The sequence below is a fragment of the Mobula hypostoma genome, chromosome 7 (genome assembly GCF_963921235.1).
Source record: "Mobula hypostoma chromosome 7, sMobHyp1.1, whole genome shotgun sequence".
NCBI classification, from domain to species: Eukaryota; Metazoa; Chordata; class Chondrichthyes; order Myliobatiformes; family Myliobatidae; genus Mobula; species Mobula hypostoma.
This window is the reverse complement of record NC_086103.1, coordinates 149222104-149241435: the sequence shown is the minus strand read 5'-3', so window position 1 is coordinate 149241435 and position 19332 is coordinate 149222104. Positions and strand designations below refer to the sequence as shown.

Genomic DNA, 19332 nt, shown 5'->3' with positions numbered 1-19332 from the left:
AATTGATTATAGAGGATTAAACCGCATAACAGTCAAGAATTGCCACCATCTTCCACTCATGAATACTGCCCGAGATTCTTCAAGGGGCAAGAATATTCACTAAGCTAGAGCTACCGGGTGCGTACAATTTGGTTTGTATAAAGGAAGGCAATGAGTGGAAGACTGCATTCAATACACTAAGGGGGCACTATGAGTACCTGGTTATGCCCTTCAGCCTTGTGAATACTCCAGCCTTTATAAACAATGTGCTCTCTCTCGCCTTCGTCCACTTAGATGATATTCTAATTTTCTCGAAGTCCATGAAGGAGCACGTTTCTCATGTCAGGGATATTTTAAAGCGGCTTCTAGACCATGGACTTTACGTTAGGCTGAAGAAGTCTGAATTTCACATGACAACCATTTCATTTTTGGGTTTCATCATCTCCAATGGCAATCTCAAGATGGACCCTACGAAGTCTCAGGCAGTTAGAGATTGGCCACAACCATCCAGTGTCAAGTCTAACTATTCATGGACTTTTACCGGAAGTTCATCAGGAACTTCAGCTTCGTGGCAGCTCTGCTGACGGCTCTAACTAAGAAATCCATGTCTGGATTTTGTCTGGACTACTGAAGCGGAGGCTGTTTTATAGAGCTCAAATAGCAGTTTATATCAGCTCCCATCTTGGTTTCACCTGTCTCAACCTTCGTGCATGGTCGTGCATACAGCCTGGTACAGCTGTTCCAATAGATAGATAGATATACTTTATTAATCCCGAGGGAAATTTGGTTTCGTTACAGCCGCGCCAACCAAGAGTAGAGCGTAAATATAGCAATACTCTTGGCTGTATTGCTATATTTACGCTCTACTCTTGGTTGGTGTGGCTGTAACGAAACCAAATTTCCCTCGGGATTAATAAAGTATATCTACCTATCTATCTATCTTCCCTTCATCGTGGAGGTGGATGCCTCAAACATCAGAGTGGGTGCAGTGTTGTCTCAACAGTCATCTTTGGGTGGTAAACTGCACCTGTTTGCATTCTTCTCCGGACGGCTATCCCCAACAGACAGAATCTATGACATCAGGAAACGGGAGCTACTGGCAGTTGAATTGACTTCGGAAGAATGGCGCCACTAGCTTGAGGGGGCCAAGAACCCTTTTATTGCTTGGACAGACCACAAGAATCTGGCTTATATTCAGGAGGCCAGGAGACTGAATGCCAGGCAGGCCACGTGGTCTATTTTCTTTAACTGCTGTAATTTCATCCTGAACTATGACTGAGGTAAAAGAAACGGAAACCAGATGCCTTGTCCTGTCAGTTTGACAAACCTGAACAACAGGAACAGCCTATGACCAATTTGCCCCAAGCCAAAGTGGAGAATCAATGTTCTTGTTCGCAAGGCACCAGCACAAGGGGAGATTCCTAAGTACGGTCCTCCAGGCGGGCTGTTCGTTCCGAGTTCCATCCAGTCTCAGGTACTCCAATGGGGACATTCATCAAGAATGGCTGCTCACCCAGGGATTGCCAGGACCCTCCTGTTCATCAAGGGAAAGTATTGTTGGCCCAGAAAGGCAAAAGGGGTTCAGCAAAAAGTGCAGCTAGGCAAAGTATGCGCCCAGAACAAGGAGCTCCATACCCAACCAGTTCCAGAAAGACCATGGGCGCATGTCTCCATGGACTTTGTCATGGGTCTTCCACAATCCAAGGGGAAAACTATCGTCATGGTAGTTATCAACCAGTTTTCAGAGGCTTGCAGATTCATTGCCTTGAACAAGTTACCAACTGTGGTGGAGCCAGCCAGAATTGTCCTTGACCTGGTCTTCAGGATCCACGTATTCCCAGTTGACATTGTCACAGATCGTGGTCCCCAATTCGCATCGTGTTTCTGGAGGGCATTCTGTAAACTGATTGGGCCGACTGAGAGTCTTTCCTCTGGGTTCCACCCACAGTCCAATGGCTAGATGGAGAGGGTCAACCAAAATTTGGAACAAACCTTACGATGCCTAGCCTCAGAAAGACTTGACAAGTGGTGCGGCTATTTGAGGTCGCCCACAACACCTTACAGCATTCAGTGCATGGGATATAACCATTCAAGTGCCAGTCTGGGTATACTCTGCCACTCTCCCCAGAATAGGAGGCTGAGGTTGAGGTTCTTGCAGCCAAAGATCTCATCCAATGCTACAAACAGAAATGGTCCAGGGCAGGAGAGATTTTGCTGGCCTCTACCCAGAAGGTAGAAACCAAACTTAATCGAATCAGCAGAGGGGGACCCGCCTTGCAGCCTAGGCAACAGGTCTGGCTATCTACTCATGATTTGTCTCTCCGGGTGGAGTCTGGAAAGTTAGCTTCCAAGTTCATCAGAGCCTTCAAGGTCCTCAAGAAAGTAAACCTTGTCCTCAAGTAAGTAAACTTAAACCTTTGCAGCTCCCCAAAACCCTGAAGATCAAACCCCCTTCCACATCTCTGAATTACCTGTCTGCATCAGTCCCTTTGCCGCAACACTGTCAGCCCCACCACCACCAGGTTTATCAATGGGGAACAGGTCTTCACAGTGACAAGAATTTTGGACTCATGAACTGTTCGGGGAATTCAGCAGTACCTGAATTAATGGAGGCTTAGGAGACTCCTTTGCTTGCATCTTCAGAAACAGCTCTATCTCCATCTTTAATATCTCAATTTTTCCCTTTCAAGGTTCTTTTGAAAACCCTGACCTGGAGTTACACACTGACTACGGTTCTTTGCGGGAACTGTACCCCGTCTCGGGGTTTCACGGCCGGCCGGCCTAAGAGCTTCATTCGCCTTCGGAGGACCGAGATTTCATGGCTCCGGAGACGGTCTGTGCCTCTGCAGATCGGTATGTTGTTGGAGACGGAAGATCTCTGGCTGTATGCCCCGAGAACTTTGGGCACAGAGCTCAGAAAAAGCGACACAATGGACTTTTAACATTATAAATCATAAAGTTGTTTGTTATGTCTCCCCTCTCGTTGTGAAATGGAGATATAACAAACTGCAAGTTTGTGTCTTTGCTGTTGTTTTGCTCACGCTTGAGTGCTTGGTGGTGCGTGCCGATTTTATTTTCCCAGAGGGGGAGGGGGGAATCATTGCTTGCTGCCGCTTATGTGCGGGAGGGAGGCGAGCTGGGGGGTCTTTGGGGTTCTAACATTTAACTGTTATTCATTCTTTGGGGGCACTCCTCTGTTTACGTGGATGATTGTGAAGAGGAAACATTTCAGGATGTATATTGTATACACTTCTCTGACATTAAATTGTACCTTTGAAACCTTGCTGTCCGGGAAGGATTTGGACCCAAGGAAAGGTGCTGGATCCCTGAAAAAGATACCTGGGATCTGGTTCTCATCCACGAATACCATCACCATCTGTGTGAGCAGCCAGGGCCTTCAGGAGTCGACTGTAGGAGAGGGGGTCCTGTTATCAGAAGCACCCAACTGCGCCAGGTTTCTGGGATTTAGGTGCTCTAACTTTCTTTACAACTGTTAATACTTCCTCTATCTGTTCCAAACACTCCTTAATTCAATTTAAAGTGATCCATAGAGCATACATGTCTAAAGATAAATTAGCTCGCTATTACTCTCATATTAACCCTCTTTGCGATAGATGTCATGGGGAGATAGCTTCCCTGACCCACATGTTTTGGTCTTGTCCTACTCTGGAAACTTTTTGGAAAGACATTTTTAATATTATCTCCAAGATTTTGAATAGTGATATTTCTCCCCATCCTATTACTGCTATCTTTGGATTCCTAAAACTTCTAGTAATTTATCCCCCTCAGCTTGTAGAATGATTGCATTTCTTACTTTAATGGCGAAAAGATGTATTCTACAACATTGGAAGGAGATTAATGCTCCAACTATGTTTTTTTTGGTTCTCTCAAACGATACTGTGTTTAAATTTGGAAAAAATCAGAAGTAATCTTTATGATACTTCAGTTAAATTTGAACAGACCTGGAGATCATTTTTTCAATATTTTCATTTAATGTAACTACTTTTTTCCTCTCTGACCATATATACATTCCCTTCGTGGATTTTATCTGTTATTAGCGGAGGTTGGGTTTGAGGACGCGATTGTTTAATTGTTCAAAGTCTAGTATATACCTAGTTAGCCCATTGCTTTGCTTTGTTAGGTTAGTTGCACGGTAGGTTTTTTTCTGGGTTTTTTTTCTGTTCTATTAGGTATATATGAAATATTAGTACACAATTATATTACCTTGTTATTCTATAATTAACATACGTTGTTTGTATTTTTTTTGTGTTAATATTACTTTTATATTTATATCCTAACAATGTATTGGTTGCTATATGCTTTACTCTTTGTGTACTAATTCAATAAAAAGATTTATAAAGAAAGATGCTCTAACTTTCTGGAGTATGGATAGCTGGTGCGGCCCCTTTAAGGGTTCAAGAACATCCTGTTAATTGGCAATTATGTTTTGGCATCAAGAATGCAGCATGTAAAGAGTACCTGAACAGACTCAATGCACAATTATAAATTCAATTAGAGGTATCATCTAACATTTTGTTTGTGCTCAGTTCTCATTCTAACTATATACCGTGCCTTGATCCTTGCCTCGGATACTCCAGCATTTGGGTGCTAATCATCCTTGTCAAGGTCTCTCATCACAACATGAACACAGACCAACATCTTTCAGTCCGAAAATCAATCATCTCCCTGTTTTCCATTCTTCATTCAAATCTTCATCCAAGATGATTCTAAACTTCATATTGCATAATTCCTATTTTGCTAATCAGCCTTTGGTATGATACTTCTTCAAATACTCTTTGAAAATCTAAAACATCTACTTCAGTCTCTCATTAACAATCTTTGTAATATAATCAAAAAAATTATGATTGTCAAACTTGTTCTACCTTTAAAAGTTAGTGATGACTCATCCTAACTAAAGTTTTTGCAAATGTTGCCAAATTTTTTGTTTATTGATTATTCATTTGAATATGATGTCCACCACATATATTAAAGTACCTGGCCTGCAGTTACTCAGAATGCTGTCACATTCTTTCCTGAAAATCTTCAAGCCTCTGAAAACTCCCATGTATCTATGATTAAAAAATTATAGCAAACACTTCCACATTCTCCATCCCAACTTCCCTTAGCAACGTGCAAGACATCTGAGCCCAGGCTACTAATTCACTCAATCTTAAAGGGCTAGGCCCTACACGGCTGTAGAGCGGTAGTGAGGTTATATCATCACTGTCAAAGTCATAGAGCATGGAAGTTTGCCCGTTGTGTTGCTCAGCAAGCTCGTTCCATCTGCCCACATTTGGCCCATAGCCCTCTAAGTCTCTCACTTCCAAGTACAATGGATTCTAGTAAATTGGTCCATCCAGGCAGCCACTTATTTGGGACAACTCTTAAAGAACAAAATCCAATGGAGAAAGTAGCCGGGGTTCTCTCTGTTTATTTGGGACACAATGCTACTTAATTGGAAGAGAGACTGTTGCTGAACAGTTTTCGACTATCGTCAGTCATGTGAATTTGTGTGACCGTTAGACACAACACCTGCGTTTAGAGTGAACAGTTTTTAAATAGTGTTGGTGCTTGTGTTCAAAAAGAAGTGATTTCTGTCACTGATAGTTGCCGAGAAATAAGCAGTACAATTTAGAATTGTTTTGCTCACTGTGGTTTCAAGCATTCAGGCTTAGAGATGCCAGAAACAGCCAGGAGTGAAAATGAAACAATTTCATTACTTCAACAAGTTAGGAATCATGAAGAATGTGAAGGTAGCGACAATTATCTTGAATGTTACAATGAAAATGAAGATTTTATGATGCAATCATTAAAGGCAATGTATCAAGTCAGTCCATTATCAGCACTAGGTGTTTGTGCCAATTCTCTTCATTTGCAGGCAATCAAAAGAACACAGCAGTGTGTTGGTTATATCCACCAATGACAACGAAATCTGTGTGGTAGAGTTTTGAAAGTGGAAAAGCCATCGTACTGGGCCAGTTCCACTCCCTTGACCTCCGAAATCTGGGTCATTATCTTGGTCAGCTCCACGACTTGTTAACTACAACTTCCCAGGCACAAAGCTATGGTGACTGTCTGTCAGCACCTCCTCCAGCAATTTACCCATCACCAACATCAAACTCATTAGCCTGTAGTTTCTTTCCTTGTTTTGCTACCTGTTTTAAACAATGGTACTACATTAGCCACTAGCCAGTCCTCTGGAATCTCACTTGTAGCCAGAAGCAAAGCTGAAATCTCTGCAAGGCCCTCTGCAATTTTTTTCTCTAGCTTCACACGAGGTCCGCGAATGCATTAGGTCAGGCCCTGAGAACTTATCCACCTTAATGCACTCTAAAGCTTCCAACTCCTCCTACTAATTCATATGCGGTCCAATACAAAACCGCTCATTTCCCCCGTTTCCAACATTTTCTCCAAGCGAAAACTTAAAAGAGAAGCATTCATTAAAAATTTCATCAATTTCCTTTGGTTCCTTACACAGATGACCATGTTGCTCTTTACTGGTTGCAGGAGCGGAGAACTGGCAGCTCTGTGCTCCAGGGATCCATTGTTTTAAATGTGATGGAATGGGAGGGGTGGCATTATCAGTCAAGAAAAATGTTACGGCAGTGCTCAGACAGGGCAGGCTGGAGAGCTCGTATACTGAGGCTATATGGGTGGAAACGAGGAAAAAGGGATGACCACATTAATGGGATTATATTTTAGACCACTCAACAGTCAGTGGGATTTAGAGGAGCAAATAAGTAGAGATTGCAGACTGTCGCAAGAAACATTGGGTAATAAAAGTAGGTGATTTTAACTTTCCACTTAAGGACTGGGACTTGCATACTGTAAAAAAGCTGGAAAGGATAGAGTTTGTCAAGAGGGTTCAAGAAAGCTTCCTTAATTAAATACATGGAAGTCCCAGCTAGAGAGAGTGATTTCCTATTAGGAAATGAGACAAGGCAGGTAACAGAAGTTTGTGTCGGGGAACACTTTCCATCTAGTGATCATTATGGCATTAGTTTCAATGTAATTTTGGAGAAAGGTAGGACTAGTCTTCAGGGTGAGATTCTAACTTAGAGAAAGGCTAAATTTGATGGCAAGTATGGATTGGAAAAGGTCGTTTACTGACAAAGGTGCGTTTGGTAGATGAGAGACCTTCAAAGGTGAAATTTTGAGAGTACAGAGATTGTATGTTCCTGTCAGAATAAATGACAAGGATAACACATTTATGGAGACTTGGTTTTTGAGAGATGTCGAGGCACTGGTAAAGAAGAAAAGGAGGTGCCTAGCAGGCATAGGCAGGAAGGCACAAATGTGGTACTTGAGCAGTCTAAGAAATACAAGAGAACACTTAGGAAGGGAATCAGAACGGCTAAAAGAAGGCTTGAAATTGCTCTAGTGGACAAGGCGAAGGTGAATTTTAAGGGCTTCTACAGGTATATTAAGAGCCAAAGTTTAGCAGGGGACAAAATTGGTCCTCTGGAAGATCAGAGTGGTATTCAATGTATTGAGCTGAAAGAGATGGAAAAGATCTTAAAAGGATTTTTTTTACATCTGTATTTACTTGGGAGACGGACACAGAGTCTATAGAAATGAGGCAAGGCAGCATCAAGGTCATGGACTGTATCACTACCAGAGGGAGGGTGAGCAGCCAGAAGTTTTGCTACCTATTGGCACCAATGACACAAGGAGAGAAAAGACAAAATATGAAGGTAAGCTAGGCAAAAATATCAAATAGGATAGAAAGGCAAAACAGGTAGCAATGGGGGACAAGGAAATGGCGGACGAGCTGAATATGTACTTTACATCTATCTTCACTGTGCAAAATACTCGCAGTATGCTGGAAGTTCGAGGGTGTCAGGGGGCAGAAGTGAGTTCAGTTGCTATTACGAGCCTCACAATTGCAGATGCTTTAGTTAGAAACATGGTTATAGGAAGCTGTTTCTTCTTTTTCTTTGCATCATCAAACAAATCTTTAAGTGGTTGTAGGCATGTTGTTATTCCTTGGGTGACACGGAGGCTATGTTCCATCAAAGGGTCGTGCTCAAGGATCATTTCCTTTAACACTTGCGCCTGTTGAAAAACTGCTGCAAATTTTTCAAGTGTCCAAATTGATGGCTCTGCCTCCTCTAAACCTTCTGCATCATCATCATCTTCTGTAGAGGATTTCAGCAGATCTTCGAGTTCCTCGTTGGTAAGGGTTCCTCGACATCATCCTCGATCCTGTCAGAGAAACCCACTCTGGAAGGTAGCCTTTCTTTTCTATGAGTTTCTTGAGCTCCTCTGGGAACACTGATGCTGCCTCGGCATCAGCCAATACCAATTCTCCTGTGATCTTTAAGTTCTTGAGGCTGGAGCGCTTTACATAGCTAGCCAGCCATTCCTTACTCGCCTTAAACTCCTTCCTCTCGCTCTCCTCAACCCCCTCACAGTACTGCTCACAGAGGCTAAGTACTTTTTCATGCATAATTTTGCCATCAACAGGGATATGCTTCTGTGACATGTCCTCTAGCCACACACTTAATGCTTTCTCAGTCTTTGCAAGCACTTTATCATGAACCAGAGAAACCATTTTTGCCATTGTAGGGGTAGCACTAACACTTCCACGAATTTCAGCTTCTTTCTGCTTTATTGTGCGAACGCTTGATTCGTTCTTACCGACCTTACGGCCCACTTCAGCAAGCGACATGCTATTTTTCAAAAGATCTAAGATATTTATTTTCTCAGCGAGAGATAGCACTTTACACTCCCTCTTAGCCTTTGAGGAATTGCTTTGACCACTTAATTGCTTTTTAGGAGCCATTTTTTCACAGAAACAAAGGGTGCACACAACACATGTAGCGAACGAACAATGCTCAAACAACGAGTACTGGAGAGAGACTGAGGATCTGTGAAATGGCGGGAGGCTACAGCAGGGTATGCCTACACATCACTTCATTTGTGTGGATTAAGCGTAGTGCTCGGCACGCGGCAAATTTAAGTTTTGCTTTTTGGAACTTCCTGTAATTTTTTTCTGAATATTTTCGATCCGCAGTTGGTTGAATCCGCAGATGCGGAACCCGCGGATACAGAGGGCCAACTGTACTTGGAATTTAAAAGGTCTGAAGGTAGATAAGTCACCTGGACAAGATGGTGTACACCCCAGGGTTCTGAAATAGGTGGCAAAGAGATTCCGGAGGCATTAGTAATGATGTTTCAAGGATCACTAGATTGTGGCATGGTTCTGGAGGATTGGAAAATTGCAAATCACACTCCACTTGTCAAGAATGGAGAGAGGTAGAGGAAAAAAAAAATTATAGGCCCATTAGTTTGATCTCAGTGCTTGGGAAGATGTTGAAGTCGATTGTTAAGGATGTAGTTTTGTGGTACTGAGAAGCACATAATAAAATAGGCCAATGTCAGCATGGTTTCCTTCAAGGAAAATACTGCCTGACAAATCTATTTGAACTGTTAGAGGAAATATCAGGCAGGATAGACAAAGGAGAATTGGTGGATGTTGTATACTTGGATTTTCAGAAGGCCTTTGTCAAGGTGCCACACATGACGCTGGTAGCAAGATAAGAACCCATGGCATTTTAGGAAAGATACCAGCATGGATAGAAAATTGGGTGACTGGCAGCAGGGAAAGAGTGGGAATAAAGGCAGCCTATTCTGGTTGGCTGCTGGTGACTAGTGGCGTTCCACATTGACTTACAGCCTCTTTTCACATTAGATGTCAATGGTTTAGATGACGGAATTGATGGCTTTGTGGCCAAGTTTGTAGACAATAAAAAGATAGGTGGAGGGGCAGTTAGTGTTGAGGAAGCAGGGAGGCTAAGAAGGACTTAGACAGATTGGGAAAATGGGCAAAGAAGTGGCTGATGGATAACATTTTTGGGAAGTGTATGGTCATGCACTTTGGTAGAAGAAATAAAAGGTAGATTATTTTCATAATGGGGAGAAAATTCAAAAATCAGAGGAGCAAAGGGGATTCTCTGAAGGTTAGTTTGCAGGTTAAGTCTGTGGAGAGGAAGGAAAATGCAATGCTCACATTCGTTTTAGGGGGATTAGAATATAAAAACAAAGGTGTAACACTGACGCTTTATAAAGCACTGGTGAGGCCTCATTTGGAGTTTTGTGAGCAGTTTTGGGCCCTTTTCTAAGAAAGGATATGCTGACATTGGAGAGAGTTCAAAGGAGGTTCATGAAAATAATTCTGGGAATGAAAGGCTTACCACATGAGGAGCATTTAATGGATCTGGCCTGTACTCAATGGCATTAAGAAGAATAAGGGGGGGGGGAGATCTCATTGAAACATATCTAATGGTGAAAGGCTTAGATAGAGTGGATGTGGAGAGGACGTTTTCTATGGTGGGAGAGTCTAGGACCAGAGGGCACAACCTCAAAATAGAGGGATGTCCATTTAGAACATAGAGGAGGAAATTTTTAGCCAGAGGGCGGTGAACCTGTGGAATTCGTTGCCACAGGCGGCTGTGGAGGCCAGGTCATTCACCATATTAAAGACAGAGGTTGATAGGTTATTGGTTAGTCAGGGCATGAAAGCATGAAAGGTTACGGAGAAAAGGCAAGAGAATGAGGTTGGGAGGGAAATGGATCAGCCATGAGGAAACGGCGGAGCAGACTTGTCAGGCGAATACGAGAAAATCTGCAGATGCTGGAAATTCAAGCAACACACACAAAATGCTGGTGGAACGCAGCAGGCCAGGCAGCATCTATAGGAAGAAGTACAGTCGACGTTTCGGGCCGAGACCCTTCGTCCTGACCTGCTGGCCTGCTGCGTTCCACCAGCATTTGAGACAACAGACAATAGGTGCAGGAGTAGGCCATTCAGCCTTTTGAGCCAGCACCACCATTCACTGTGATCATGGCTGATCATCCACAATCAGTACCCTTTTCCTGTCTTCTCCCCATATCCCTTCACTCCGCTATCTTTAACAGCTCTATCTAACTCTTTCTTGAAAGAATCCAAAGAATTGGCCTCAACTGCCTTCTGAGGCAGAGCATTCCACAGAACCACAACCCTCTGTGTGAAAAAGTTTTTCCTCAGCTCCTTTCTAAATTGTCTACCCCTTATTCTTAAACTGTGGCCTCTGGTTCTGGACTCCCCCAACATCGGGAACATGCTTCCTGCCTCTAGCATGTCCAATCCCTTAATAATCTTATATGTTTCAATCAGATCCCCTGTCAGCCTTCTAAATTCCAGTGTATACAACCCCAGTCACTCCGATCTTTCAACATATGACAGTCCCGCCATCCCGGGAATTAACCTCGTGAACCTACGCTGCACTCCCTGCACATTTTGTGTGTGCTGACAGGCGAATGGCCTAATTCTGCTCCTTGGCCTTATGGACTTTTAGGTTTGGACTTTATTCATTAGAGTGTAGGAGAATCAGGGGAGATCTGTTAGTGGTATACAAAATTATGAGGGGTATAGAAGGGGTAAATGTAAGCAGCCCTTTTAAAATGTCAAGCAAGATTGAAATCAACAAGGACAAAAGCAGAAGACATGCGGGTGTTCAGTGTCATCTGCCTGCATTTGACTGGTTTCCCTCTCCCTCTCTGCTGTTATGGTTTCTGATTACTTCTATTTTTATGCTATTTTGCCCGATTTTGATTGGGGCAGATTAGTTTGCAGCCTACAGTCAACAAACAATGCAGCACTAAATTGAATTGAACTGAATTAAACTGAACATTCCTAGACCAAATCAAGGACAGTTTTATGTTTAGTAATCTTTAAACTATTCACTTTTTTTTGTTGTTTGCATGATTTGTTCTTTTTTTGTACATTGGGTATTTGATGTTTTCTTTAAACAGGTTCCATGGTTTTGTGGCTGTCTGCTGGAAGACAAATCTCAGGGTTTGTATACTGCATACATACTCTGATACTAAATGTACGTTGAATCCATTGAGTTTGGGTGAGACTATAACTAGAGTTCATGGATGAAATGCTTAAGGGAACATGAGGGGGAACTTCACTCAGAGGATGTTGAGAGTGTGGAACGAATTGGCAGCAGAAGTGGTGTTTGCAGGTTCAATTTCAACCACTGGATAGAGAAGAGAAATTTGGATAGTTACATGAATGGGAAGGATATGGAGGGCCATGGTCCGGGGTGCAGGTTGATGGGGCTAGGCAGATTGATAGTTGGGATGGACTAGGTGGGCTGAAGGGCTATTTCTGTGCTGCTGTATTCTATGGCTCTATGATACTATTTTCTCCCTAGCCACTGCTTTACTCTTTAAAGAACCTACAGAATCCCTTGGGATTTTTTTTTCACCTTGCCTGCCTGATCCTTTGCCCTGCTAGCTTCTCTAATAAGTACAACAGTTCCCAATTGATTATACACTAGTGTATGTATTCCTCTTTTTTTTTAAACCAGCATTGTCCTTCACCCAACAGGAACATGCCAGTCTTAGAGAGGAGCAAGCCCCACTCACAATCCTGATGAAAAAGAAATTGACGCACTGTGCCAGAGACTTGGTTTTGATCCTTACCTCAGGTGATCTCTATGTGGGGTGCACACATTCTGCTTGAGACCACATGGGTTTCCTCCAGGTGTTCTACTTTCTCCCAGATGCCAAAGACAAACAGGTTGATAGACTAACTGGACACAGTATATTGTCTCTATGTGCAGGTTTGTGGTTGAATCTGGGGGCAGTTAACAAGGCTACAGGAAGAATAAAAAGGGGATTAATACAGTAATGGTGTATATTTAGCCTATATATCAATGTGCGCACATAGATGCAGTATATCTCTATTTTTATTATATACCTTTCTATGATCTTAAATTTACCAAGATCCCTTACAGCTCTTCATCTCTATTGGAATGAAGGATTCCCTGTTCCTTGCAGCAGGGCTAATCCAACAAGTTCAGATGGCAGGTCCTTTGTAAGCATTGTGGAAATATAACATGTTTAAGTACGTATGCAATCACTTACCATTTTGAAGTGAATCAATCCTAGAATTGCTGGTGAACGCAGCAAGCCAGGCAGCATCTCTAGGAAGAGGTACAGTCAACGTTTCAGGCCGAGACCCTTTGTCAGGACGAAGGGTCTCGGCCTGAAACGTCGACTGTACCTCTTCCTAGAGATGCTGCCTGGCCTGCTGCATTCACCAGCAACTTTGATTTCTGTTGCTTAAATTTCCAGCATCTGCAGAATTCCTGTTGTTTGCAATCCTAGAATTCACTGTTTAAAAACAATACAGGATTGCTTTGGTTTAGGGCGGCAACTGTCCGATGTCTCAGTAAGTTATAGAAGGACAATAAATGATGGTCTCGCTAGCTCTTATAAAAGATTTACGAACAGGAATAGAGTAAGCAGCTTAAGGCCATCCTGAGACCTCTTGAGATAATGTCTGTATCTTGACACCGTGTGCGATATTGTCGGCTAACGAAGCACTCACACCTTTTATTTTTGCAGCAGATATTTTTGTAAGACATATTATGCAGCCCGTTCTGGCTTCATACAAGTCAGTTTTCGGGAGGCTAAGGGAAATATTTTCAAATTGCTCCCGTGGCTTCTTAAGGGTGAAGGAGAGAATAAATTTGTTTTAGCTAAGACGAGGTATAAAATCTGTAACGAGGGTGGCAAAGCTAACATGTTGACTGTATTTTTACGTGTTAATATATAGGAATGGAGTTTGTGAGAGACGCTGGAGCCCTAACCAACCCTGCCACCTTCCCCTTCCCTTTCGCTGAGCACCTCCCGCGCCCCTGCACAGCTGTCGTGCTGATTGGCCGGTTTTGAGTCGAATGCGCGGTGCCTCAGCTCCAGTTCTGTTGGTTGTCCGCTGCCGGGGTAACAGGGTAACGGACTGGAAGCGGCTCAGCGTATACTCCTACAGCTCACCGACACCAACCCATTGCTTGCCTCCGGCTTAAGCAGGGCGAACGGTGGGCTCTGAGGGGAAGGCAGGTACGTAAGGCTGTGGTCGCTGCAAAACCGGCGGCTGCCCTACACCGTGCGTGAATAACAAGCCGCATCTCCCCTGCGCGGCCTAATCGCCGCCCTGCAGTGTGGAAGCGGTTCCGGCGCGTAGAATTGTGGGAGTTGTAGACAGAATGCGGTGCTGGCTGCGGCAGATGTGAATATTGCCTACAAATCCCATTGTGCGTCGGGAGATCATAACTGATTGTCATCTGTATAATTTGACAATTACAAGTCAAAAACAGCCAAAGTGAGGAAAAATGGAGTTAGAAATACAGTCTAGCGAGGTTTAAGGATTTCGCACGTCCTCTCGGCGTTTGCGGCCTTTGTGGGTTGTTATGGTTGTCTTGGAGACGAGAAGCGCCAGCTGGTTACAGAGAGGAGGGCGGTGTCCATTGTGTGTGCAATGAGAGCTTTGTGATAATTGTAATATGGGAATAATGGTGTGACACGAAAATCGGTTATCTCTGCACGTTCTCTGGGCACACGGCAATCAGTTTAAACTTAATTTCGTATTTTAATTATTAATACACCATTTGCATATCCAGTCAGCTCCTTTTGTCTAAAGGTGAATTTAATTCGTAAACTGCTAAAAGTGAACTGTTTCAAATCTAACTGCCTGAACATGTTAAGTGTTATTTTTCCAAATCAGTACCGTAACGTTACTCTGTGCAGTTGTCTTTGTTCGTCTTCGTGGATTTTACATCCAGCATGCAAAATAAGAGCAGGACTAGGCCGTAGCCCCTCAAACCTACTTTGCCATTTAGTAAAATTATCACTCCTGACGGCTTACCCTAGATATCCTTTCGCTCCTAGACCATCGAAATATTCAAAGATTTTACTGCCCCTTGAGGAGGAGGGTTCCAAAGACTCGTGACATTTTAAGGAGAAAACACGTTATTTGTGTTTAACGGACATCCCACCCTGCAAAAACTCATTTCAGGGAGGTAGCACCCCCGCCCCCCCCCGCCGAGCTCCAAGGCTGTATGTAATAATTTGTTTAGTGATTTTGTCTAATCTGTAAACCAAGTTGGGTATATGCACTTATATTATCATGTTTATTCTATTACAACTTTAAACAAGTCTACTGGGAGTTTGGCCTCATCAAGTAGGACATCAATAGCGTAGCTCCTTGGCAGCTAGCCGCCTAGTTTAAATCAGGGGTCTTCAACCTTTTTTTGCACCGTGGACTGGTTTAATATTGACAATATTCTTGCGGACCGGCCGACCCCCGGTGGTGGGGGGGAGGGTGTTAAAGGGCACTGGAATATAGGTGAAAAGTCAACTATAAGTCACTAATACACTCAATTTTGTTTCTAAAGAGGTTTATCTAATGAATTTAATATTAAACACACAGCGCATATTTTCCTCGCATGAATGTAGTGATAAGTCAATTATAACAGTGGTCCCAGACCTCCAGGCTGTGAAGAATGCAGCGGTAGCCAGAACGCACCCGGCACATCTTTTAAGAAAAAAGCCGAAATAAACAAGCTAATTGATTAGGCGCTGCCCGGCACGTAAATGTCAGCCCAGATCAGAGATGACGCAATCAGCATATTTTCCTCGTATGAACATATAAAATCATTGCAACACACCAATATCGCTGAATCAGTGGGAGCCCTGGGCTTGTTTTCCTGCTACAACACGGTCCTATCGAGAGGTGATGGGAGACAGCGATACTTGAAGGGGGTTCCTTATGTCCAGTCTATTCCGCAGTTTAGTTTTCGTTGCATTCATTGCAGAACTCTGCTTCGCAGAAATATGTTGGAAATGGAAGCAACGTTTTCAGTGCTTTCGTGGCTATCTCTGGATATTCAGCCTTGACTTTGATCCAGAATGCCGGCAGAGATGTTATGTCAAACATACTTTTCAGCCCACCGTCATTTGCAAGCTCGAGGAGTTGATCTTTTTCTCGCGCTGATTCACTGGGGACATTCACAAATGGGTCATGGACCCATTCCTTTGCACGTCTTGGGTCACTGATGACCTTGCGTGCATTAAAATTCAACAGTGGGCGTGACAGGGAATGAGGAAAGGTGCAGCTGACTCATATAGTTTCATATCACCAAATCATAATGTTTTCTCGTGGCCTGGTGGCTGGGGACCACTCTTAGCACAAAGAGAGACAAATCTGGATGCTCGCACTCCCTCTCAAAAAAAATCTATTTCCAGGATATTGTATATAATTTCCGGGCGTCAGGGAGCCCCTATCGATATGCGGGAGACTCCCGAAACTTCCAGGAGAGGTGGGATGTCTGGTTTAATGTGTGTCTCCGTATTTTACAAAAGTGACTCTTAATTCAAGATTCTCTCACCTGATGAAACATTCTGTTCACATCTCTGCCCCGTTTTGAAACAACATACAAGGTGAGCTGGCGCAGCCTTTTGCCATTAGATAGCCTGCTTTTTCCAGGTGTTAGCCAAATAAACCTTTGAACTACTTTCAATGCATTTACACCCTTTCTTGAATAAAGGACGTTGATACTAGATATGCAAACACGAGGAAATCTGCAGATGCTGGAAATTCAAGCAACACACACAAAATGCTGGTGAATGCAGCAGGCCAGGCAGCATCTATAGGAAGAGGTACAGTCGACGTTTTGGGCCGAGACCCTTCATCAGGACTAACTGAAAGAAGAGATAGTAAAAGATTTGAAAGGGGGAGGGGGAGATCCGAAATGATAAGAGAAGACAGGAGGGGGAGGGATGGAGCTAAGAGCTAGATAAATGTCTAGCTGGACCTAGATAGGAGACCTGAAAGGCCTAGATGAGTGAACGTGGAGAGGATGTTTCCTATAGAGGGGACCAGACGTCACAGCTTCAGAATCCCTTAGAGCCGATGAGGAATTTCTTTAGCCAGAGAGTAACGAATCTGTGGAATTCATTGGCACAGAAGGCTGTGGATGCTAGGTCATTGGGAACATTTAAAGCAGAGGTTGATGGGTTCTTGATTAGTCAGGGTCTGAAAGGTTATGGGGGGAAGGCAGGAGAATGGGGTTGAGAGTGATACTGAATCAGCCATGATGGAAAGGTGGAGAAGACTCAATGGGTTAAATGGCCTAATTCTGCTCCTATGTCTTATGGACTGAACTGTACAACAACACTCTGAATGTCTAATGTTTTTTGCAATTTCTCCATCAACAAAAAAGAACATTCAGTTGACTTTTTCATTATTTGCTGACCCTGCATACTACTATAAATCATGCTCGATGACACCCAATCTCTCTGCACCTTGAACTCTCACCATTTAGATAATAGGATTGTTTAAATGTTTGCTACCAAACTAGACAGTTTTACATTTTCACACATTCCATTCACTTAACCTATCTATATCTATTGCAGATTCCTTTTTTTTCTCTTCACAACTTGCTCTACTTAATTTCAACAGCTTTCTAAAGCACAAAGCTCAATTTGCTAACTTTAAAAAAAAGTCTGGAGGGATATTTAACACTTTTTTTATGAACCTGGTTAGCTTGCTTCCCACTCCATTTTTTTCCCATCCTTTATCTTTTAGTTAAGGTAGTGGGTAGTGGCTCCATATGTCACTAATACAGGGGGTGACGACCCTGCCTTACACGAGTCCTGGGCTCAGCTGGCTCTGGCTGACAGTACCCGGTATGGGCCCCTATCCAGGGTTACGGATCCCACTGCCCTGTGGGTATCTTCGGGAGAAGAGAAGGCTAAGGAGTAAACCCTACACAAATCTGGACTGGAGCCCCTAAGGTGGTTGGATGACGTATCACGTCACCTCCCGGCAGCTCCTGCAGCCAAGCTGATGCCAAATGTACTGTTTCGCATTCCTTTGGACCACACCTGCGAGGCCGAGAGGGGGATTTTGATGTCTGGGCAGCCCGGGATCTCCAAATTCATCGCCCAGGTCTGCGTCCCAGAACTGGGCGTGTCCATTGTCTACTTAGACGGACGGAGCCATTATTATCTTTTAGTTATTCTTTGTTTTTTAAAAATCTGTCTTCTCATCTGCAACTCTTGGTCCAATTATGTTTAAATTAATGTTATTTTCTGTTAAAATGTATCTATTAATCTGAAAGATCCTGTTAAATGTCTTGCATGTTGATTGATTGGTCAGCAAACTAAATTGCTTGTTCACTTTTGAATTGGAAGCATGTGATTAGTGGTGTGCTTCAGGTTCAGTACTGGGCCCATTGGTGTTTGTCATTTTTATCAACTATTTTGATAAGAATGTACAAGGTATGGAGATGACACTAAGGTCATAGAGCACTACAGCACAGAAGCAGGCCCTTTGGCCCATCAAGTCCAGGCAGAACTATTAATATGCCTAGTCCCATGGACCTGCACCTGGACCATATACCTTCCATCCATGTACCTACCTAAATTTCTCTTAAATGTTGAAATTGAATTTGATTTTACCACTTGCACTGGCAGCTTGTTTGACACTCTCACTTCCTTCTGAAGGAAGACATTCCCCCTCATGTTCCCCTTAACTCATGACTTCTAGTGTAAGTTGCACCCAACCTCAATGGAGAAACCCTGCTTACATTTACCCTGTGTATACCCCTCATACCCCTCAACGTTTGACACTGTTGGTAGAGATGGCCTGTGGAAGTTCCTACCAAAATTCTGTTGCCCCCCACGCCTAACCAACATCATCCGTCAGTTCCACGAAGGCATGGAAGGCCGCATCAAAATGTGTGGTGAGTTATCAGACCCATTTTCCATCAGCAACGGCGTAAAACAGGGTTGTGTTCTGGCTGCTACTCTGTTTGGACTATTCTTCGCTGCTGTTCTTCAGGATGCCATATCAGACCTGAAGTCAGGGGTCTTCCTACAAACGAGGGCTGATGGCGGGCTCCTCAACCTCGCAAGACTGAGAGCAAAAACAAAAGTCAGGGATATTGTGGTGCATGAGCTACAGTTACTGGTTGCTCACTCTCTTGAAGACTTACAGGAGATCACCAGTCACTTTGCCAGTGCAGCCAAAAGCTTCGGACTGACAATCAGCCTGAAAAAGATGTAAGTTTTGTACCAACTGGCTCCTGGCTCAAGCTACGAAGAACCAACCGTCCTCATTGATGACACTCATCTCAATGCTGTCAACAAGTTTTGTTACCTGGGCAGCATAATAACATCCTCAGCTTCTCTGGATGTAGAGATTGAGTCAAGAACCAGAAAAGCCTGCTTTGTCTTTGGTCAGCTGAAAGATCGAGTTTGGTCACAGAGCATCAAGTTGGCTACCAAGTGCAAGGTATACAGGGCCGTTGTCATATCAACCTTGTTTTAGGGATGTGAGACATGGTGCCCATATCAGAGACACTTTCGCCAGCTTGACCAGCTGCAGCAGCGTCACCTACGTTCTCTGATGAGGATCGCCTGGTGAGACAAGGTCTCCAATACCGAGGTCCTCTCTCGAGCCGGAATGCCAGCAGGTTCAACCTTGGTGTTGTCAGAATGCCTGACGGAAGACTG

General features: G+C 43.5%; 1 protein-coding gene across 1 annotated transcript in view; it reads left to right on the top strand.

Annotated features, from left to right (window-relative positions):
* The first annotated feature begins 13713 nt into the window (after positions 1-13713).
* Positions 13714-19332, top strand: part of katnal1 (katanin p60 subunit A-like 1) — a 42236-nt gene continuing 36617 nt past the window's right edge. The window contains exon 1 of the mRNA XM_063052895.1: positions 13714-13875. The gene's annotated coding sequence lies outside the window, so the exon portion shown is untranslated. The remainder of the gene's footprint in view (positions 13876-19332) is intronic.